Genomic DNA, 24178 nt, shown 5'->3' with positions numbered 1-24178 from the left:
GACTTTCTGACTAACAGACCCCAATCAGTTAAGTTAGACAACCTCTCCTCCTCCACTCTCACCCTGAACACCGGCATGCCTCAAGGCTGTGTGCTGAGCCCTCTTCTGTACTCCCTTTTCACTATGACTGCATTCCTGTACATGGTTCTAACTCCATAATCAAGTTCACAGATGATACCACGGTGGTTGGTCTGATCAGAGGGGATGACAAGACGGCCTACAGGGACGAGGTCCAGCACCTGGCTGCGTGGTGTGCCGACAACAATCTGGCCCTTAACACCCAGAAGACCAAGGAGATCATTGTGGACTTCAGGCATGCCAGGAGTCACACCCACGTCCCCATCTACATCAACGGAACTGTAGTGGAGCGTGTATCAAGCTTCAAATTCCTTGGTGTCCACATTTCCAAGGATCTCACCTGGTCCCTGAACTCCTCCATCCTGATCAAAAAGGCGCAACAGCGCCCTTATTTCCTGCGGAGCATCAAGAAAGCTCACCTCTGCGCCAGGATACTGACGGACTTTTACCGCTGTACCATTGAGACCATATTCACCAAATGCATCTCAGTGTAGTATGGCAATTGTCCCGTATCGGACCACAAAGCACTCCAGCGTGTGGTGAAAACTGCCCAGCCGATTATCGGCACCCAATTGCCCACCATTGAGAACATCTACCATAAACGCTGCCTGAGCAGGGCAAAAAGCATTATCAGGAATGCATCTCACCCTAACCATGGACTTTTTACTCTCCTCCCATCCGGTAGGCGCTACAGGAGCCTCCGCTCCCACACCAGCAGGCACAGGAAGAGCTTCTTCCCTGAGGCTGTGACACTGCTGAACCTCTCATCACAGCGCTAAGCAGTATTGCATCCGTATTGTACTGTCTCAGTACTTTTATATCTGTGTGCTGTAGCACTTTTTATTCACAGTTATTTTGTAAATAACACTATTCTTTGCATTTATGGTCAGGTGCTAACTGCATTTCATTGGCTTTGTATCTGTACTCTGCCCAATGACAATAAAGTTGAATCTGATCTAATCTGCTCTAATCATAGAAAGCAGCTGTAGTGAGGTGGTCACAGCAAGGGTGTAGGCAGCAAATAGTTAGGTGACCACGAAGAGATTTGGCTAGGATAGACAGTGAACACAGGATTCCCCTGAGACCACTCCCCTTAGTAAGACACCTACTGTCAGACAGGATGGCCTTTCAGAGGAGAGCAGCAGCAGCAGCAGCCAGGTCTGTGGTTGCAAAGGCAGGGTGGAGAATTATTGTAGTAAGAGACTCAACAGGCAGGAAATTCTGTGGCCAGCAGAGAGAGCCTCCGGGTCCAACGTATAATTCTCTGTAACTTCCGCCACCTCCAACGGGATCCCACCACTAAACACATCTTTCCCTCCTCCCCCCCCTCTGCTTTCCGCAGGGATCGCTCCCTACACGACTCCCTTGTCCATTCGTCCCCCCCCATCTCTCCCCACCGATCTCCCTCCTGGCATTTATCCTTGTAAGTAGAACAAGTGCTACACATGCCCTTACACTTCCTCACTCACTACCATTCAGGGCCCCAGACAGTCCTTCCAGGTGACTTCATCTGTGAGTCGGCTGGGGTGATATACTGCATCTGGTGCTCCCAATGTGGCCTTCTATATATTAGCGAGACCCGACGCAGAATGGGAGATCATTTCGCTGAACACCTGCGCTCTGTCCGCCAGAGAAAGCAGGATCTTCCAATGGCCGCACATTTTAATTCCACGTCTCATTCCCATTCTGATATGTCTATCCACGGCCTCCTCTACTGTAAAGATGAAGCCACACTCAGGTTGGAGGAACAACACCTTATATTCCATCTGGGTAGCCTCCAACCTGATGGCGTGAACATTGACTCCTCAAACTTTTGCTAATGCCCACCTCCCCCTCATACCCCATCTGTTATTTATTTATATACACACATTCTTTTTCTCTCTCTCCTTTTTCTCCCTCTGTTCCCCTCACTATACCCCTTGCCCATCCTCTAGTTTTCCCCCCTCCCCTTTTTCTTTCCCCCTAGGCCTCCTGTCCCATGATCCTCTCATATCCCTTTTGCCAATCAACTGTCCAGCTCTTGGCTCCATCCCTCCCCCTCCTGTCTTCTCCTATCATTTCGGATCTCCCCCTCCTCCTCCCACTTTCAAATCTCTTACTAGCTTTTCTTTCAGTGAGTCCTGACGAAGGGTCTCGGCCTGAAATGCCGACTGTACCTCTTCCTAGAGATGCTGCCTAGCCTGCTGCGTTCACCAGCAACTTTTATGTGTGTTGTTCCATTGCTCATGGTTTCACAAGACATAGTCACTTAGACTATAATTGTATTTTTAACTAACCACAAAGCCCCTAGCTTAAGAACTGTGAAACATAGTGATCTTTGGAAAATCTGTTTCCAAATATCGCCTTAAAAGTCAGCATGGTAACAATAGAAAACATCTCCGAGAACAAAAATGAGGCATATCACAAAATGACATTAGTTGCTTCTGTACAATATTCAAGAAGCTCACATCATAAATAATATTGTTTAATGTTGAGATTAAAGTTACATTTACAACACTGCATACTAAAGGGAAAACTCAAAATCTTTGATTCTAAATGTGAGAACTATCTTGCTTACAAGGACCTTGAGATTCCAGTAAGAAAAACTATGTAACTGTATTTCATTCCAACATCAATGAGTTTATTTGGAAATGAAAAATGTAATGAATTGTTCCTTAGTGAATAATGAAACAATAATGGACAACTCAAAACATTGCAGCAAGAAGTTTTATTTCTGTGTGACTATTGGGATCTGGCAACTGTTACCTCTTACCCTGTCTTTTAGATAACCAGGTGCTCATGCACGTGCAGCACATCTTAGATTATGAGACTCATACAGTATTTACATTTTCAATATGTGATTACTATAATAAACATATTGCACAGTAAGATGTACAAACGATACAACAAACCATGTGTGGGAGGAATCACCCGCTCCTGAATGTGGCCAAAACCAGAGAGATGGTGATTGATCTTAGGAGGAAGGGGACTGTGACGAGTCCTGTATACATTCTGGGAGAAGAAGTTGCAGTGGTGGAGGGGCACAAATACTTGGGTGTTCACCTCAACAACAGACTTGACTGGAAAAGCAACACCATGGCTGTTTACAAGAAGGAGAGTAGCAGACTCTGTTTTCTAAGGAAGATGAGATCCTTCAATGTGTGCAGCAGGATACTGGAGATCTTTTACCAGTCTGTTGTAGTGAGTTCAGTCCTCTTTGCTGTCTTACGTTGGGGAACAGCATCGGTGCTGGTGATGCGAAAAGACTAAATAAACTCATCATAAAGGCTGGATCCATCCTTGGCTACGACCTGGACCCTTTTGAGTTACTGGTGGAGAGGAGGTCACTAAACAAACTGTTATCCATTATGGACAATCTGGCACATCCTCTCTACGACCTTCTTATTGTGCAGAGGAGCACCTTTACATACTGTGGCAAGAATACATATAGATAAGATGTTAGCTGTCCTGTGTGATCAGCAGTTGGTCTGCCACCTGTCTTCAAGACAGAGATAAGGAACACAATGAAACAGCATCTGGAGATGTGTAATGAAGGGACGGGAGAGAGAGAGCTGTCTGGAGCGGCTCCCCCTTTGAACCCTGAACTGTTTGAAGTGATGGACAGGCGATACCCCAGCAGGGGGATAAAAAGGGACAGGTTCGCTAAGGCAGGACACACGACACCCAAGGTAACGAGACCCTGGAAGTGGTGCGCCTCTCACGAGTCGGTGGGACGTACCGGATGGAAAGGGTGGAAAGGTACGATCAGCAGGAACCCGGTGTGTGTCCACCCTCGCTTGGCTGCCGGGTTCACTGCAGAGGATCGACTGCATCTGGAGGAGGGGTCACAGTCGGTGACCTCAGGTGACATCACCAAGGACCTGCCCAAAAGCTGCTTGTAAGCCATATCGCCGGTCTGTGAGTGGAAGCCACGTCTGAATGATCAGTTGTTCCCGTTCTCTCTCTCTCTCTCTCCCCCCACGTAGTCCATCGCCATGGCAACGATTACTGCGAACTGAACTACCAAATTGGACTGAACTTTGTGTCACTTTGAAATTGGTCATTTATCCCTAGACAACGATAGAGCTTGATTGATGCTGTTATCTTAATTCTGTGCACATGTGTGGTTATCATTGCTGAACTGTTGCATTTATTATCCTTTCGATTACTGTGTTGCTTGTTTCTTTAATAAAACTTTCTTAATTCTAGTGATCCAGACTCCAGCTGAGTGATCCATTTCTGTTGGTTTGGCAACCCAGTTGCGGGCTACGTAACAATACAGACCCATTCAGCTCTGCCGTCACAAGGATCATTACAGAGATTCTTTCCTAACAAATACAATAAGCATATACAACAGTTCATCTCTGTGCAACAGGGAAACACACATCTTAGTGAAATAGTCTCTGTTTTATTACAAACTTATTTCATACATTATTAGTGCACATTATTGAACATTGGCACATTATTATTCTGTACTTTACTATTAGTTAAATCTGTACACTGCTAAGTGTGTTTTTAAAAGTTGCCGCTGTAATTAAAGAATTTCCCACTTGGGATCAATAAAGTATTTATTATTATTATTATATTCTTAGCAGCATCTTTTTCCTCAAATTAGAAGCTCTTCCTTCATCTGTTCTGTAAAACATCCCTCATTCTCAAAATGCATTCTTTGTAAATAGGACTTGTAGACAGAATTAGAAGAGCATGCCAGGAGTGGCAACGGGTGTAACAAAGAATGTCATCATCGTCATTATTATGTGCCGTGTCGTATAAATGTAGGTGAGCATGATCTTTCATTTGTCGTTAATCTAAATTGGAAATTGTCCATTTTGGGAAGGAAGTTAAATAGCAGCTTGTGATGCATATAATTAGAGATAACAGTGTTTGAGGATCTTGGCGCCCTGGTGCATGTCATACAAAAGGCTAGCAGAAAGTACAGCAAGTAATTCAGAAAGCTAAGAGTCCGGTACTGCTAAAATCTGTCGTGCTTTGTGAGAGCACATTTGGACCATTCGTGCACAGTAGTGAACTCCTCAATTGCAAGGAGGTGAAAGCTTTGCACAGACGTGAGGAATTGAGGTGACTCAGAATCAGATTTATTATTACAGACTTATGATATATCATGAGAAATTAGTTGTTTTGCAGCAGCAGGACTATGAAATTAGCCACAAATTTTTTGAATGATAGAGTAGGGTGAGGGACTAAGTAGCCCACCTTTGCTTCCAGTTTATATATTTTAATCGTAACTATTTCAGATAACCAGCCTTTCCAGTCTATATTGGATGTAGGTGATCTGCCTATAACATGAAATCAAGTATTTTTTTTCCCTATGATGCCACTCCTCATTGAAAGTGGAGTCATTTTCAATGGCATCGCAGGTAGATAGGGTCATAAAGAAAGCTTTTGGCACATTGGCCTTCAAAGTATTGAGTACAGAAAATGGGATTGATGTTGAAGTTGTATAAAACTTTGGTGAGGCCTAATTTACAAGGATGTTGCCGGGTCTGGAGGATCTGACTTATAAAGAAAGATTAAATAGGTTAAGACTTTATATATTGGAACATAGAAGATTGAGAGATTTGATAGAGATATACCAAATTATGAGGGGCATAAATAGGTATAAATCTCTGGTCTTCTTCCGCTGAGCCACAACAGCACATTTGCTCAAGGGGTTTTATTTAGTGCCAGGTGGAAAAAAAATGCAAAAGCTGCCCAAAAGTGGTGAAGAAATAAAGTATTCAAATAGGCAAATGAAAACAAACATGTATGTACAAAAATTTACAAATATACAGAGGCTTTCTCTATGGTACATCTTGTCTTTAACGTTCTGATATAACCATTCGCCAACGCACCTCTCAGCAAAGCCAGACTGAGAGTTTAAATCTGCCTCCGCCTGGTTGAGAAGGAACAGGAAATTCTACGGTTGGTCAGGGTTGGGAGGATCACGTGATCCGACCATAATAATTATTTCAGATGCAGAATTGGAACATTTTAAACAGGAATCCTTACATCCTGCAGTTTTATTCCACAACAAATGCCTTAGTTGAACCCATAAATCAGTGCCCACATGCTGTTGAATATGAAAGAATAATGCCTCCCCTCCAGTGGTGTTGCCTGTATAAGGTGAGGGTGCCTGCTCCCACTAACCCAGGCATTATTTTAGGATGCCCCAGACTGTCTCTCGGGGCTTTTGGGGCCATTCTGCAGTTTACAAACCGATGTCATGGTGTGAGTGAAAATAAATGAAGCTGTTTGGAATCCCTGTGTCTAGAATCCCTATTTTTTATGCCGTACAAACTAGTAGAGCACATTCACTGAAGAAATTGTTTTGATTAGCTAAGCTAGTGATTGTTTTACTGTTGGGGTGTGTAAGTGGTGAACTCCTTAGAACTGTAGAATGGGAGGGCAAAGTGTGTGAACTACTGGGGAGACTTGACTAGGGTCAGAACGAGGAGGGCAAAGGGGCAAGGTTAGCAGGAGAATTAGCATTGCCAACCTGTCCTGTCACAGTATGGTCTAGATGGGCCGAAGGGCTTGTTCCTGTTCTGTACTTTTCTATGACTCTCTACAGATGTTACCTGATCTGTGGGTAGTTCCTTCATTCTTATATTTCCAGCAGCTGCTGTGCTCTGCTTCTCAGATTTCTGACATGTTCTTTTCCTCTCTACTTCCCATGTTTGTTCCCTCGATTTACAAACATCCTGACAAAGCAATTATGAAAGTGATAGCATTCTCTCCCTCTCTTCAATAGCACCAGCAGTAATTGCATTACCTGGACAATTTGATCTCCACAGTATTGCAGATATTTCCTTCTGTTCGCTCTATCCCTCATGCCTTCACAACCATTCACACAGTTTTAATCATCCTTTCTGTTCTGTTGAAGAGTTATTGACTTAAAACTTTGTCTCCTTCCCTCTCCACAGATGTACTGAGTATCGCCAACATTTTCAATCTTATTTAAGATTTTGTGACTTTCTTTTTTTTTTGCTTTTCCATTGGCATGGATTAGCTTGGCAATCTTATGAAAGTATAACTAACCTATTCTGACCAACCTTTCCTCAGGAGAAAACCCATCCATTCCAGGTTTGGCAATGCCTGCAAAAGCTACACCTTTATTTGGGGACCAAAGCATCTCAGATTCAGCCAGCTCCGCCAGGGGCACTAGCCTCCCTGCCATCTAGGACATCTTCAAAATCCAGGACCTGCCCTCTCCTCCTTAGTAGCATCAGGAAGGAGGTACAGAAGCCTGACGGTGCACACTCAGTGTTTTAGGAACAGCTTCTTTCTCTCTGCCATCAGATTTTGGAACAGTCCTTGAATCCATGAAAATTACCTCACTATTTTGCTGGTTTTTGCACTTTTAAAAATATTTTCCTAATGTAATTAATAGTAATTTTATGTATTGCACTGTACTGCTGTTGTAAAACGTGTGTCTGTCAGGGCATGAAAGGATACGGGCAGAGGCAGGAGCTTGGGGCTGAGAAGGAAAACGGATGAGCTGTGATGAAACAGCAGAGCAGACTCGATGGACCAAATGGCCTAATTCTGCTCTGATAACTACGGTCTTATGATCTAATAATAAACCTGATTCTCATTCTGATATCTGATGTAAGCTTGTCTTATGATTTTCATCATTAAATGCCAAACTCTTGCCTCTAGGTCTGAAGCTCAATACTTTTTTAAATGTTTGAGTATTATTATGTTTCTAGTGGTCTCCATAACATGAGTCACGTCAGTCGGTTTAATTGTGTTCAATAATGCCAATTTATTGAATTCAATTGACTTTATTACTTACAACCTTCATTTACATGAGGAGTAAATATCTTTACGTTACGTCTCCATCTAAGTATGCAATGTGCAATTTATAGCAATTTACAATAAATAGTATGTACAACATAGGTACATCACAGCTTGCTATGCCAAATTCTCATCCCAAGACTGCAAGAAATTGCAGAGTTTTGAATGCAGTTCAGTCCATCAGGCAAACCAGCCTCCAATCCTCTGACTTTCTACTGGTTCGGCAAAGCAGCCTGCGTAATCAAAGACCACCACCCCCCCCCCCCCAACCCCACCCCACCACCCTGGTTATTGTCTCTTCTCCCCTCTCCTGTCAGGCGAAAGGTACAAAAGATTGAGAGACTGTGCCATCAGACTCGCAGACAGTTTCTATCTCACTATCATCTGAGTCTTGAACAGACTAAAAAGATGAACTCTGAGCTCCAATTTTACATCATTGTGATGATTGCACTTTATTTATCTGCCTGCATTGCATTTTCTCTACAGCAAAGGTTTAATGAACCATTTAAAAGGGATCTGAAAGGCAAGTTTTCAAATAGTGAGTGGTGAATATATGGAATGAGCTGCAGAGGAGATGGAAGAGGCAGGTAGAATTACCAAATTTAAAACCCTTTGGATCAGAAACGTTTAGAGGGATATGGACTAAACATAATCAAATGGGATTTGTTCAAATAAGTATTTTGGTTGGCATAAATCAGTTGGTTTGAAGAGCTATTTAGCTCTATGAATCTTGGATCTATGACATTTCGGTCAGGTCTGCTTGGGTTTGCAGCAGGCTTCTTCTTCTTCTTCTTCTTGTTTTATGGTGGTTGGCACCCAGCTTAATGGTGCATTACCGCCACCTTCTGCTCCGGAGTGTGCGATAGACTTACATTCCAAATTCCTTCACCCAATCATACACACACATACCCTAACCTACATTTTATCCTCCCATCTTTGGCCATCCTAGTACCCTATTCCTGCTTATTCATTATATCCCATATGAAAAAAAACCCTGTACCCTTTAAGAAAGCTAAAAATATCCTGACCTGTGCTCTCTCACCCATGCCCAGCAACCCTTTTTATGTGAATTCCTGCACCCCCAATTCCCTTCGATTGATTCTCATCATCTCTCTCTGTATCCCATACTTCCTGCAACTCAGAACTACATGTTCTACTGACTCCTCTTCCTGACATTCCTCACACAATCCTGTCTGGTGTTTCCCTATCATTCAGGCTTGAAGAAAATAAACGGGTTTTCTAAAAGACAAGTCTCAACCTGCTCCTATCTGTGTGTTGAGATACAACATTGGCAATGAGGGAAATTATTCTTAAAGTGAGAAAGAATTGGAGAAAAGCTCTTTAAAAAAAACAGGCAAGAGAAATCCAACAATTAGCTGTTTTAAAAATTTATAATGGAAGGAAAATGATCACAATAGTAGACTTCACTTCAGCATTTAACTTTTAAACCCAGGCACAGGAAGAATAATGTAGGATACAGTCGTATTTCTTGGATGTAAATGACATCAATGATGAAAATGCAGGGAAGTCTATGCTATGAAGTATAATGATAGATAGATTTCAATGATAAACCCAGCGAAACCTAGAGAAAATTGGTAATAAAAGAGTTATTCCAAATCCATGTGAGATCATATTAAGGTTCAAAGGTTCATTTTAACATCAGAGAATGTATACGATATCATCATCATCATCAGGTGCCATGCCCAGTTTGAGCTTTGACTGCCATGGCCCACACACTCCTGTTTTGGGTCAAGTGGATCAATTCATTGTTATTCATTTCCAGTTCTCTGGCTGTGTCTCCATCATCATTTGTCTTTGTCTTCCTCTTGCTTTCTTCCCTTCAATCTTTCCCATAATTACCGTGCATTCTAACTCCTCTTTCCTAATCACACGTCCAGTGAAGTCACGTTGCCTTTTCATGATCTCGTACATTATTTCTCTTTTAGTGCTTGCTCTGTTCATGACATCCTTGTTAGATATTTGTTTCGTCCATGACATTCTTTGCATCCTCCTCAAAAACCACATCTCTGCTGCTTCAATTCGTTTCCTCATGTTAGTAGATATTGTCCAACATTCTGAGCCATATAACATAACTGGATAAACGTAACATCTCAGTACTCTGAGGTGGGTTGTCATGCCTAGTTTAGTGTTGGTCAGTATGCTCTTCATTCTTGTAAAGGTGTCTTTTGCCATTCCTATTCTTCTTTTGATGTCCATGTCACACCTGCCATCTGATGTCACCCAGCTTCCTAAGTAGCAAAAGTTCTTTACTTGTTTTATGTCTTCCCCATTTATTGTCAGCCGGCAGATAGGATTCTCCTTCTTTCTGGAAATCAACATACATTCTGTCTTTTTGCAATTGATAGGTGGACCCATTTTTGCACTTTCTTCAACTATATCAATTAAGTTTTGTAGTTCTTCCTCTGTACTTGCAATTAACAGTGTCATCCGCATATACAACCTGAAATATACAATATACAACCTGGAATTCTTACTCTTCACAGACATCCACAAAAGAAGAAACCCATAGAATGAATGATAGAAACATCAACACTCCCAAAGCTCCCTTCCCCCCCACCCCCAGAAATTCACAGTTAAGAAAACTGAATTTGTATCTGTGTTGGGTAAGTTATTGTAATGTTGTAAGTATAACTGTGCATTCTGTCAGCTTAGAGGCAAAGGGACTGACTAGTGTGTGGGATCATAAATGACCAGGTTTCAAGGTGGGTGATAGCCCAGCTATTCCATGTAACAGCAAACACTGAGGGCAAGTGGCAAGGGGGCCAGATAGTGTATGGAATGAACGATAGTGAGATTGACAGAGTGCAAGCAGCAGAATAAATATCAATTTAAATAAAAGCTGTAACCAAAGTGAAGGTAAAGGTCTAGTCCTGACGAAAGGTCTCGGCCCGAAATGTCGATTGTACCTCTTCCTAGAGATCCTGCCTGGCCTGCTGCGTTCACCAGCAACTTTGATGTGTGTTGAACCAAAGTGAAGGGAAATGTTTTACTTGCCTGCTGACCAATGCAAGATAAGAATTATAAGTGTAGTTTCAAAGGGCACATTGCCTGATCTCCTAAGAATAAGTATAAAGTATGCTGAGAAAATGAAATAATAAGAAGTTAAAGAAAGCTGATAAAAATGTCTTAACTGCAAAAAGAAAACATGATTCTAAATCAATATTGAATGAAAAGGAAATGGTTTAACACAAGCTAAACTATTGTGTGTTGTTGTCGTGGAAGTGAATGACGAGGAGGAAACATCTGAGCTTCACCCTGGTTTTACACCGATAAACCAGATAAACACATCTGACTAGTCAAAAAACACCACATGTGAAATTTAAAGCTAAATCTGAAAGCCTGTATACGTGAAAGTATTGAAGTACTTGAAGCTGGTGAAATGACAGCGGAATAGCAACAGCAAGTCTAAACCTTAAAATTTGAAGTTGTTGCAGGTTCCAAACCAAAACGTTGGGGAAGTGACAAGTTGCCAGAAACTTCCCTGAATTGGGGGAACATTCATCACATTATGACATCTGAGGCTGTCCCACTGGGAAGAAGTAAAGATGTTTTCAAAGATGGGCCTGACATAGCATAGAACACCCAAACTGAAATTCATGTTGGTCCTGACCGGTTCAGCATTCTGAATGGGCAGCAGCCACCATGCTAACATTAAAACATGATTTGTGGAGCTTACAAACCAATCACTAATGGAGGCTGCTGGAATGGAAACCATATTTTGATTGGTGTCTGAGGAAGCCAATACGTCAGCCACAGTGTTAGAAGAACAATCTACATTCAGTGGCCATTTTCAGAAATTGCTGATCTCCTGGGATTTTCAACACACAACAGTTTCTAGAGTTTACAGAGGATGGTGCAAAAAAAACCAAAACAAAAAAAAAATCCAGTGAATGACAGTTCTGAGGGTGAAAATGCCTTGTTAATGAAAGGGGTCAGGGGAGAATGGCCAGACTGGTTCAAACTGACAGGAAGGCGACAGTGACTCAAATAATCACACATTAAAACAGTGGTGTGCAGAAGAACATCTCTGAATGCACAACACATCGAACTTGGAAGTGGATGGGCTACAGCAGCAGAAGACCACAAACATACACCCAGCAGCCACTTTATTAGGTACAAGAAGTCACCTTCATAAAGTAGCCACTGAGTGCAATAAGCGAGTTCCCAATCTGGGGTCTACAGACTCCTCAGTTAACAGTAGGGGTCCATGGCATAAAATAGTTTGTGAACTGCTGGATAGCAACATTTACAGGGTGTACTAACATATAATTGACTATTCTTCATAGTTTCATCCACACTGCTAACCTTAGAGAACAATGAGGGATTACGGCAGGGCATTCCCAGAATCATGTTACCCTGGTTACAGGACTCTCAAGAGACGAGCATTTAGGAAGTGTTGAGCAGATTTCAGAAGTTAAATCTATTTTTGAAGTATGTGTACTATGTTGCAAATATCAAACAGTCCTGAAAATGATGTGACATAGAGATGGACTGAAGGACAAGAAAAAATGTCTGTACATTCCAAAGAAGAGTTTGCTGATTACTAGCCTGTGAATCCACAGACGACTGCATGATCTTACCTTGTGACTGATCATCAGATAGTGTTGGTGCTGTGCTGTCCCACTGAATGGAAAATAACTCTGAAAAAGCTAGTAGGATTCTTGTGGAATTGGCTGCCTGCAGCCGAGAGATAGTGTCTGAGCTGGATAAAGGAGGTTCAGTATCATGTTGGGGTGAATATAAAAATATTATTGTTTTTAAAGCAAGTAGATAGAGAAATGCAGTTATCACCCAGTCCAGAGACCACTTCTGATGACGGAATACTGGACACCTCACCTGTGAGTGTTGTGTAAATCAGACAGTGAAAGTCAAACACTCCACCAGAGGCAAGGGGGTCTCCCGTTTATTTGAAATATATGTTAAATAACTTTAAAATAGCTTTTGGAAGGGGAATGCGGCAAAGTACCATACAATGCTGTGCAAAGCTCTTAGGCACATATACATAGCTAGGGTGCCTCAGACTTCTGCTCAGTATTGTTGTAATTTTATGTATTGGACTGTGCAGCTGCTGCAAAAAATATAGTTTCATAACATACGAATGATGATAAGCCTGATTTTGATATGGGTCTTTATTATGAAGGGAGAGTGGGAAGGGGGCAAGGAGAGGGGAATCATGGATGGGAAATGAGGAAGGAAGAGGCAAGGGAGCAGGTGTATGGTGATGTAATTGGGAGAAATGTACATAATTCATGACCACCAACACTGAGTTGGAGCTTCACTGGAAGAAGCTGGTCTGACGTGATGACGTTATTACAAAAACGGTTTTTCAGCATGCTTTTCTGGTATAGGTTTTGGAGTTTAATATATGTGTTATGGGTTTCGTTCACCATAAAACAACTTACTTCGTTTTATTTGCAGAAACCTACATTGGTGACCCCAATGCTCTAGGACAGTCCCTGAGGTACTGAACGTGTCGGCCAATGCAGCCACTTTGAAACTGCTGCAGTTTTGCAAGCAAATGCCGTCACTTGGTTTGTACCAGCTGAGGCCCAGTTCACTCTGCGAGAAATCTCCGCCAACAACACCAAATTCTACTATATGGTAGCATCACTCAGCAATCCCACGGCGGCGAGGGTCGAAGGTCTGCTTGAACACCGCCTGAACACGATTGCTGAAAACTCACCATTTACAGACTTCTGGACTTATGGGGTCTGAACGTGCCAAACAGTTGATCTCTTTATTTGCAAAAACCTACACAGGAAGAAACCTACACAGTGTAGAGAGACTTTCTGTAATGATCAGTAAACCAAATCAAATGAACTTCCTGTTGTCTAAGGGCTGGGTGTATTTGAACCTGTGCCACTCCCTGCCCTGGCACTCCTTCTCTGCCACCTGTCCCACATCCTTCCCATGGTGCTCAACTCTCCCCATTCCTAACATCCTTTGCTTCTGCCAGATTTACACACTCACTCTCCGCTCTACATTGACAAATACAGCATTGTGCAAAAATCTTACGCAACCTAGCTATTTCTCTGTGTCTAAGGCTTTTACACAGTACAGTATATGATTTGTTGAGAGCTCTTAGTGAGAGTTTTTATCATGTGTCACTGCTTTAAAATTTGATTGTTATTTGTAAAAGCTGTGTCTGCGGGCATGTGCACTGGGCAAGTTTGAAAAAAATAAACTTACTGATCAAGATGGTGCCAGAAAACGGTAACATTTTGTATGAGCTCCTTAGGGAATCAACTACTTCAGTTCAGAACTGCAGATGGAATCTGCAGCCACAAATGCAGCAGTAAACAATGTTGTTGCAAGTCATTTTTTAAGAAAAAAACATCAGTGTCAGTAGTCAGACTGCTCAGGAAGCGAGTGCAGCAGCGGAAGTTTAGGGGATGCCTCCATTGTCTCAGGAATATGGCTGCCAGACAGGGCTGCAGATAAAACTGAAATGTAGGGTTCTAAGGCATCCTCCTGGCTAGTGTACAGTCTCTGTAAAATAAAACTAAAGAGCTCAAAGCAAGATTACAGTAGCAGAGATGCTGTGAACTCAGCTTCACACCCAACAGTCCAGACACAGCATTCCAGCCGAGGGCTTCACCTACCACTGCATGGGCCAGACATCAGCGTTAGGTGAATCAGAGGCTGGCGGTTTGTTTCATGATTAACTCATCATGGTGCACAGACGTAGCAGTTCTTTCTCTGGTCTGCTCCCTCAACCTAGAACATCTGGTGGTCAAGTGTCATATATTCTATCTGCCAAGGGAGTTCTCTGCCATCATCCCAACTGCAATATATTTTCCAGAACAGGTGAACAGTCAGCTGGCACTGGGGAAGCTGAGTACTGTGTTCAATGGTGCACGTTAATGCCTAACCAATCATTGCGGGAGACTTCAACCAGGGCAGCTTCAAGAGGTCTCTGACAAACTATATGGACATGTCTTCTGTGGAACCAGAGGAGTCAACATACTAGATCACTGTTATACAACCATTAAGAATGCTTACCGCGCCATCGTACCCCCACAGTACATCTGATCATCTGGCTGTGCTTCTACTCCTGGCAGACTGCCAGAGACTAGAGATTGCAGCACCAGTGGTGAGGACAATGAAGATATGGTTAAGGGAGATGGAGGAGTGCTTACAGTGGAATTGGCCATGTTCAGTGAAAATATGTGGCACAGATGCAACTGACTCCATCAAGACCTGTTCAGGTAACTGCGCACTTCCAAGTATATAACTGAACATACCCAAACCTGAAGCTATGGACTCGCAAACATGAGGAATTCTGCAGATGCTGGAAATTCAAGCACATCAAAGTTGCTGGTGAACGCAGCAGGCCAGGCAGCATCTCAAGGAGGAGGTACGGTTGACATTTCAGGCCGAGACCCTTCATCAGGACTAACTGAAGGAAGAGCTAGCAAGAGATTTGAAAGTGGGAAGGGGGGGGGGGAGATCCAAAAAGATAGGAGAAGACAGGAGGGGGAGGGATGGAGCCAAGAGCTGGACAGTTGATTGGCAAAAGGGATATGAGAGGATCATGGGACAGGAGGCCCAGGGAGAAGGAAAAGGGGGAGGGGGGGAAAACCCAGAGGATGGGCAAGGGGTATAGTCAGAGGGACAGAGGGAGAAAAAGGAGATTGAGAGAAAGAATGTGTGTATATAAATAACGGATGGGGTACGAGGGGAAGGTGGGGCATTAGCAGAAGTTAGAGAAGTCAATGTTCATGCCATCAGGTTGGAGGCTACCCAGACGGAATATAAGGTGTTGTTCCTCCAAACTGAGTGTGGCTTCATCTTTACAGTAGAGGAGGCCGTGGATAGACATGTCAGAATGGGAATGGGATGTGGAATTAAAATGTGTGGCCACTGGGAGATCCTGCTTTCTCTGGCGGACAGAGCGTAGGTGTTCGGCAAAATGATCTCCCAGTCTGCATCGGGTCTTGCCAATATATAGAAGGCCACATCGGGAGCACCGGACGCAGTATATCACCCCAGCCGACTCACAGGCGAAGTGTCGCCTCACCTGGAAGGACTGTCTGGGGCCCTGAATGGTGATAAGGGAGGAAGTGTAAGGGCATGTGTAGCACTTGTTCCGCTTACAAGGATAAGTGCCAGGAGGGAGATCAGTGGGGAGGGATGGGGGGGACGAATGGATAAGGGAGTCACGTAGGGAGTGATCCCTGCGGAAAGCGGGGGGGGGGGGAGGGAAAGATGTGCTTGGTGGTGGGATCCCGTTGGAGGTGGCAGAAGTTACAGAGAATAATATGTTGGACCCGGAGGCTGGTGGGGTGGTAGGTGAGGACCAGGGGAACCCTGTTCCTAGTGGGGTGGCGGGAGGATGGAGTGAGAGCAGATGTGCGTGAAATGGGGGAGATGCGTTTGAGAGCGGAGTTGATGGTGGAGGAAGGGAAGCCCCTTTCTTTAAAAAAGGAGGACATCTCCCTCGTCCTGGAATGAAAAGCCTCATCCTGAGAGCAGATGCGGCGGAGACGGAGGAATTGTGAGAAGGGGATGGCATTTTTACATGAGACAGTTTGAGAAGAGGAATAGTCCAGATAGCTGTGAGAGTCAGTAGGCTTGTAGTAGACATCAGTAGATAAGCTGTCTCCAGAGACAGAGACAGAAAGATCTAGAAAGGGGAGGGAGGTGTCGGAAATGGACCAGGTAAACTTGAGGGCAGGGTGAGAGTTGGAGGCAAAGTTAATGAAGTCAACGAGCTCTGCATGTGTGCAGGAAGCAGCGGCAATGCAGTCGTCGATGTAGCGAAGGAAAAGTGGGGGACAGATACCAGAATAGGTTCAGAACATAGATTGTTCCACAAAGCAAACAAAAAGGCAGGCATAGCTCGGACCCATGCGGGTGCCCATAGCTACACCTTTAGTTTGGAGGAAGTGGTAGGAGCCAAAGGAGAAATTATTAAGAGTAAGGACTAATTCTGCTCGACGGAGCAGAGTGGTGGTAGAGGGGAACTGATTGGGTCTGGAATCCAAAAAGAAGCGGACAGCTTTGAGACCTATCATCTCACTCCAACTCTCCCCTCCCCACTGACACCCCCGGCCTCCCCCCCCCCCACCCCCGATCCCAGCTCTCATCCATGCCGGGTCTTTACCATCCCCTCCAACCTTCAACTGTCGGAGGCAGAACGCTCTGTTCTCAGTAAGGGTCTCACCTTTGTCCCCCTTCACCCACACCTCAGCGAGTTCCGCGTTCACCATGAAGTGGAGCTCTTCTTCCGCCGCCTCCGCCTCCGAGCCTACTTCTTCGGCAAGGATTCTTCTACCCCCACCGATGACCCCTTCTCCCATCTTCAACCCTCCTCATCTTTATGGACACCCTGCTCTGGTCTTCTGCCTGCTCTGGATCTCTTAATTGCTAATTGCCGACGGGACATCAACTGTCTCAACTTCACCGCACCTTGTTCCTATTCCAACCTCACTCCTTCCGAACGCTCTGCTCTCCACTCCCTCCGCACTAATCTTAACCTTACTATAAAACCCACCGATAATGGGGGTGCTGTTGTAGTCTGGCGTACTGACCTCTACCTTGCCGAGACACAACGACAACTCGTGGATACCTCCTCTTATTTACCCCTTGATTGTGACCCCACTAGGGAGTACCAGGCCATTGTCTCCCACACCATCACCGACTTTATCTGCTCAGGGGATCTCCCATCCACTGCTACCAACCTTATAGTTCCCACACCTCGCACTTCCCGTTTCTACCTCCTACCCAAGATCCACAAACCTGCCTGTCCTGGCAGACCTATTGTCTCAGCTTGCTCCTGCCCCACCGAACTCGTTTCTTCATATCTCGACACGGTTTTATCCCCCCTTGTTCAATCCCTTCCTACCTATGTTCGTGACACCTCTCACGGACTTAAACTTTTCGATGATTTTAAGTTCTCTGACCCCCACGACTTTATTTTCACCATGGATGTCCAGTCCCTATATACTTCCATCCCCCATCAGGAAGGTCTCAAAGCTCTACGCTTCTTTTTGGATTCCAGACCTAATCAGTTCCCCTCTACCACCACTCTGCTCCGTCTAGCGGAATTAGTCCTTACTCTTAATAATTTCTCCTTTGGCTCCTCCCACTTCCTCCAAGCTAAAGGTGTAGCTATGGGCACCCGCATGGGTCCTAGCTATGTCTGCCTTTTTGTTGGCTTTGTGGAACAATCTATGTTCCAAACCTATTCTGGTATCTGTCCCCCACTCTTCCTTCGCGACATCAACGACTGCATTGGCGCTGCTTCCTGCACACATGCAGAGCTCGTTGACTTTATTAACTTTGCCTCCAACTTTCACCCTGCCCTCAAGTTTACCTGGTCCATTTCCGACACCTCCCTCCCCTTTCTAGATCTTTCTATCTCTATCTCTGGAGGCAGCTTATCTACTGATGTCTACTATAAGCCTACTGACTCTCACAGCTATCTGGACTATTCCTCTTCTCACCCTGTCTCTTGCAAAAATGCCATCCCCTTCTTGCAATTCCTCCGTCTCCACCGCATCTGCTCTCAGGATGAGGCTTTTCATTCTAGGACAAGGGAGATGTCCTCCTGTTTTAAAGAAAGGGGCTTCCCTTCCTCCACCATCAACTCCGCTCTCAAACGCATCTCCCCCATTTCACTCACATCTGCTCTCACTCCATCCTCCCGCCACCCCATTAGGAATAGGGTTCCCCTGGTCCTCACCTACCACCCCACCAGCCTCCAGGTCCAACATATTATTCTCTGTAACCTCTGCCAACTCCAACGGGATCCCACCACCAAGCACGTCTTTCCCTCCCCCCCCCCCGCTTTCCGCAGGGATCGCTCCCTATGCGACTCCCTTGTCCATTTGTACCCCCCATCCCTCCCCACTGATCTCCCTCCTGGCACTTATCCTTGTAAGCGGAACAAGTGCTACACATGCCCTTACACTTCCTCCCTTATCACCATTCAGGGCCCCAGACAGTCCTTCCAGGTGAGGCAACACTTCACCTGTGAGTCGGCTGGGGTGATATACTGCGTCCAGTGCTCCCGATGTGGCCTTCTATATATTGGCGAGACCCGACGCAGACTGGGAGATCGTTTTGCTGAACACCTACACTCTGTCCGTCAGAGAAAGCAGGATCTCCCAGTGGCCACACATTTTAATTCCACATCCCATTCCCATTCTGACATGTCTATCCACGGCCTCCTCTACTGTAAAGATGAAGTCACATTCAGGTTGGAGGAACAACACCTTATATTCCGTCTGGGTAGCCTCCGACCTGATGGCATGAACATTGACTTCTCTAACTTCCGCTAATGCCCCACCTCCCCCTCATATCCTATCCGTTATTTATATACACACATTCTTTCTCTCACTCTCCTTTTTCTCCCTCTGTCCCTCTGACTATACCCCTTGCCCATCCTCTGGGTTTTCCCCCCTCCCCCTTTTCCTTCTCCCTGGGCCTCTTGTCCCATGATCCTCTCATATCCCTTTTGCCAATCACCTGTCCAGCGCTTGGCTCCATCCCTCCCCCTCCTGTCTTCTCCTATCATTTTGGATCTCCCCCTCCCCCTCCCACTTTCAAATCTCTTACTAACTCTTCCTTCAGTTAGTCCTGACGAAGGGTCTCGGCCCGAAACGTCAACTGTACCTCTTCCTAGAGGTGCTGCCTGGCCTGCTGCGTTCACCAGCAACTTTGATGTGCTATGGACTTGCAGTTTGCTGAGAGCTAGATATGTGGTGTTCAAGACAGATAATCCAGAACCCTACAAGAAATCCAGGTATAACCTACCAAAGGCTATTGTAAGAGCAAAAAGGCAATTCTGTATGAAGTTATAAAAGCATTGGATGCAAGACAGTTATGGCAGAGTTTGCATGACGTTGCTCTGAGGCAAAATCAAATAGGGCAAATGGCTGTGATGCTCACTCCCCAATGAGCTCAACACCCTTTATGCACAAGAATAAAACTGCACCTGTGCAGGCCCCACAGCATCTGGTGACCTTGTGGTATCTGTCTCAGAAGCTGATGTCAGAACATCTCTTACAGAGGGGAACTCTCACAAAATGAAGACCCTGATAGCCTACCTGGAAGTATTGAAAACACATGCCCGCCAACTAGTGGGAGTCTGCAAGGACATCTTCAACCTCTCACTGCTGCAGTTGAAGGTTCCCAACTGCTTCAAAAGGACCACAGTCATGTCAGTGCCCAAGACTAGTGGTGTGCTTCAGGGACCAGTGCTGGATCCGTGGTTATTTGTCATCTATATTAATTATCTGGATGATGTGGTAAACTGGAGGGATGACATCAAGATTAGGAGTGTAGTGAGGGGACATCAAGGAAGACTATTAAAGCTTGCAGTGGGGTCTGGACCAGCTGGAAAAATGACAGATGGAATTTAATGCAGACAAGTGTAAGGTATTTCACTTTGGGAGGACCAACCATGGTAGATCTTACATGGTGAGCAGTAGGATACAGAGGAGTGTGGTAGAACAGAGGGATCTGGGAATATAGATGCATAATTCCTTGAAAATGGTAACACAAGTAGATAGGGTCATAAAGAAAGCTTTTGGCACATTGGCCTTCATAAATCAAGATTGAGTACAGGAGATGGGATGTTATAAACAAGAGAAAGTTTGCAGATGCTGGAAATCCAAAGCAACAGACACAAAATGCAGAAAGAACTCAGTAGTTCAGGCAGCATCTATGGGAATGAATAAGCAATTGATGTTTTGGGTCGAGACCCTTCATCAGGACTGAGAAGAAAGGGTGGAAGCAGAATAAAAAGGTGGATGAAGGACAAGGAGGCCAGTTGGAAGGTGACAGGTGGGTGGGATAGAAAAGAAGGAATCTGATAGGAGAGGAGACTGGACCATGAGAGAGAGGGAAGGAGGTGGGGACCCAGGGAGAAGTGAGAGGCAGGTGAGAAGAGATAAAAGGCCAGAGTGGGAAAAGGCCAGGAAAAGGTCTACAGCAGACACAGTCTCACCACCACTCCATTTAGCCTAGGGCAACCTGGACAACAGTAATACCTACATCAGTGTACTGTTATTGATTACAACTTTGTGTTCCTCTCAGTACTATTCAAAAAGCTTCAATACTATGGCCTCTGTACCTCCCTCTCCACTGGATCTTTGACTGGGTCACAGTCAGTGTGGATTGGTAGTAACATCTCCTCCTTGCTGACAGTCAACATTGGCACACCTCAAAGATGTGTGCTTAGCTCACTGCTCTGTTCTTTCTACACTCATGACTGGGTGGCGAGGTACAGCTCAAATGCCATCCATCAGTTTGCCAGTGACATCACTGTTGTTGTCAGTGGCAATGAGGAAGTGTACAGGGGTGGGATAGATTGGTTGATTCAATGGTTTTTGCAACACCAGTCATACACGTAATGTCAGCAAGACTAAAGAATTGATTGTGGACTTCAGGAAGGGGAAGCTGGGTGAACGCACCCCAGTCCTCATTGAGGGCTCACCAGTGGAAAAGGTGAGCAGCTTCAAGATCCTGAGTAGCAATAGCTCAGAGGATCTATCCTGGACTCAACATATTGATACAATCATGAAGAAGGCATATCAAGTCGTCGTCAAGTCACTCTTTATTGTCATTTCGACCATAACTGCTGGTACAGTACACAGTAAAAACGAGACAACGTTTTTCAGGACCATGGTGCTACATGAGATAATACAAAAACTACACTGAACTACGTAAAACAACACAAAAACTACACTAGACTACAGACCTACCCAGGACTGCATAAAGTGCACAAAACAGTGCAGGCACTACCATAAATAATAAACAAGATAATCGGCACAGTAGAGGGCAGTAGGTTGGTGTCAGTCTAGGCTCTGGATGTTGAGGAGTCTGATGGCTTAGGGGAAAAAAGTGTTACATAGTCTGGTCGTGAGAGCCCGAATGCTTCGGTGCCTTTTCCGTTAGGATTTTGAATATTTAACTAAAGACTCTTGCAAATTTCCACAGATACACAGTGGGGAGCATTCTGACTGGGTGTTTCACCGCCTGGCATGGGAGCTCCAATGCACAAGATCAAAAGAGGCTGCAGAGTGTTGTAGATGCATCCAGCTTCATCACAGGCACAAGCCCTTCACCATCTAGGACATCTTCAAAAGGTGTGACTCAAGGCATTCATCATGAAAGACACTCACCACCCAGGACATGCCCTCTTCTCATTTCGCGCCATAGTCTGTAAGGAGTTTATACATTGTCCCCGTGAGCACATTGGTTTCCTCTGGAAGTTCAGGTTTCCTCCCACCATCCAAAGACCTACCAGGTGATAGGTTAATTGGTCATTGTGAATTGTCCTGTGATTAGGCTAGGGTTAAGGCAGGGGTTTGCTGGGCAGTGCAGCTGGAGGGGCCGAGGGGGCCTGTTCTGTGCTGTATCTCAATAAATAAATAAATTCTACTGTCAGGGAGGAGGTACAGGAGCATGAAGATGCACACTCAACATTTTAGGAAAAACTTTCATCCCCTCCCCCATCAGATTTCTGAATAGTCCATGAACACTACCTCACTCTTCCTCTTTTACACTATCTATTTATTTTATGCCTTGCGTTATACTGATGCAACAAAATGACAAAGTTCACGACAAAGGTCAGCCATAACAAACCTGGTTCAGATTCTGAGGTCAAAATTCAGTCTCTACCCTTATTATATGTAACCATGCAACACCGACTTCACTGGAAATGAAGCAGATTAATCCAGTACCATGAATTATACAGTGTATATATTCCTGTCTTGCTTTTCATATCTTTCACTTCCATATGCAGTCATATAAGTAATCATATTAGCAGATGGAATTCAGTTTAGGGAAGTAAATGGCTTGATAGAATACAGAGTAGAGAAATGCGTGCTCATGCACTTTGGTAAACGTAGAGATCATTTCCTAAATGGGGAGGTAAATCAGAAATTGGAAGTGCAAAGGGATTGGTGTGTCCTAGTACAGGATTCTCTGAAGGTTAACTTGCAGGTTGAGTCAGTAGTGAGGAAGGCAAATGTTAGCATTCATTTTCAGGGAACGAGAATATAAAAGTAAGGGTGTAATACTGAGGCTTTCTAAGGCATTTGTCAGACTGCATTTGAAGTGTTGTGAGAGCTTTGGGTCTCATTTCTAAGACTGATATGCAGAATGTCTTAATTCTGTTCCTATGTACTATGTTCTTATGGTCTTATCACTTTTACATTATAGAGTACATAACCAGCCATCCTGTAACCTGGCCTTGCTTGCAGAGAACCCCTCCATCTGATGGGCATCCAGCAAGCTGAAGTGGGCTCTGTATTGTAACCAAGCCTCAGCAGTGGTCTTCAATTAATCTTGAATTGTGTAAAATTGTTATTTTTCTTGTACTTTCATATACTTGCTTATAATTTTGATATAGTCACCTAATAGTGTAATAGTGCTGTAATAGTTAATTGATTTTTCAGCTAATTTTGTATTTTTCTGTAAGTTTCTTTGCTGCTCTGTCACACTATTGAACCTGACTGTTTCATTAGTTACCTCTTATTAATAGAATGTCTTGTTATCTGTCTAGCTTGTATAAGATGATCACAGTTTTTTTTTTGCTCTAGGCATTTCTTTCTTTCTTTGTTCATTCCTTGAGTTTATTTATTTATTTATTGAGCTACAGCTAGGAATAGGCCCTTCTGGCCCTCCAAGCAGCGCTGCCCAGTAATCCCCTGATTGAATCCTAGCCTAATCATGGGACAATTTACAATGACCCATTAACACACCAACCGATACGTGTTTGGACTGTGGGAGGAAACCAGAGCACCAGGTGGAGACCCACACAGTCACAGGAGAACGTACAAGTTCCTTACAAGGCAGCAGCAAGAAATGAACCCAGGTTGCTGGTACTGTAATGAACGGTAAGTGTTGTGCTAACCACTATGCTACTTTACAGTTCATTACAGTTGAGTAACCACCAAGTTTTTTGTCTCGTTTCTGACTTCTGAACAACCGCTGGATCACAATATCATCAGACCCAACATAATCACATAAATGCAATTGCATTCCTAAAACAATCTTCCCTGAGGAATACTTCTTTCCTATCCATAAAGTGAATCTGCTTCTTTCTCACATCAGTATAGAATATCCCCAGACCCTGATTACCAGCTCCCTTGCGCACTCACAGACCTCATCCCATCACAATTGGGCACAATTCCTCAATTTACTAAACCCCACACGTTTAAGAACTTCTACCACCCCTCATTATTGAACAACGTCTCACAATCACAAAACCCTTTGATGCTTGACTTCCCTCCACAATTACAGACCCTTTTAGTATAACTATGACACGTCACCATCATTAACTATATCT

General features: G+C 44.3%; 1 protein-coding gene across 2 annotated transcripts in view; it reads right to left on the bottom strand.

Annotated features, from left to right (window-relative positions):
• The window catches only part of snrnp25 (small nuclear ribonucleoprotein 25), an 88178-nt gene that overhangs the window by 4128 nt on the left and 59872 nt on the right, over positions 1-24178 (bottom strand). The window contains exon 7 of one of the 2 annotated variants that reach the window (XM_072268593.1): positions 8152-10315. The exons of the other annotated variant lie outside the window; for it this stretch is intronic. The gene's annotated coding sequence lies outside the window, so the exon portion shown is untranslated. Of the gene's footprint in view, positions 1-8151; positions 10316-24178 lie in introns of those variants that run through there. 2 annotated transcript variants of the gene reach the window in all.

Source organism: Mobula birostris, chromosome 9 (assembly GCF_030028105.1).
Source record: "Mobula birostris isolate sMobBir1 chromosome 9, sMobBir1.hap1, whole genome shotgun sequence".
NCBI classification, from domain to species: Eukaryota; Metazoa; Chordata; class Chondrichthyes; order Myliobatiformes; family Myliobatidae; genus Mobula; species Mobula birostris.
The sequence above is the reverse complement of the archived record's forward strand: the minus strand, read 5'-3'. Positions and strand labels throughout refer to the sequence as shown.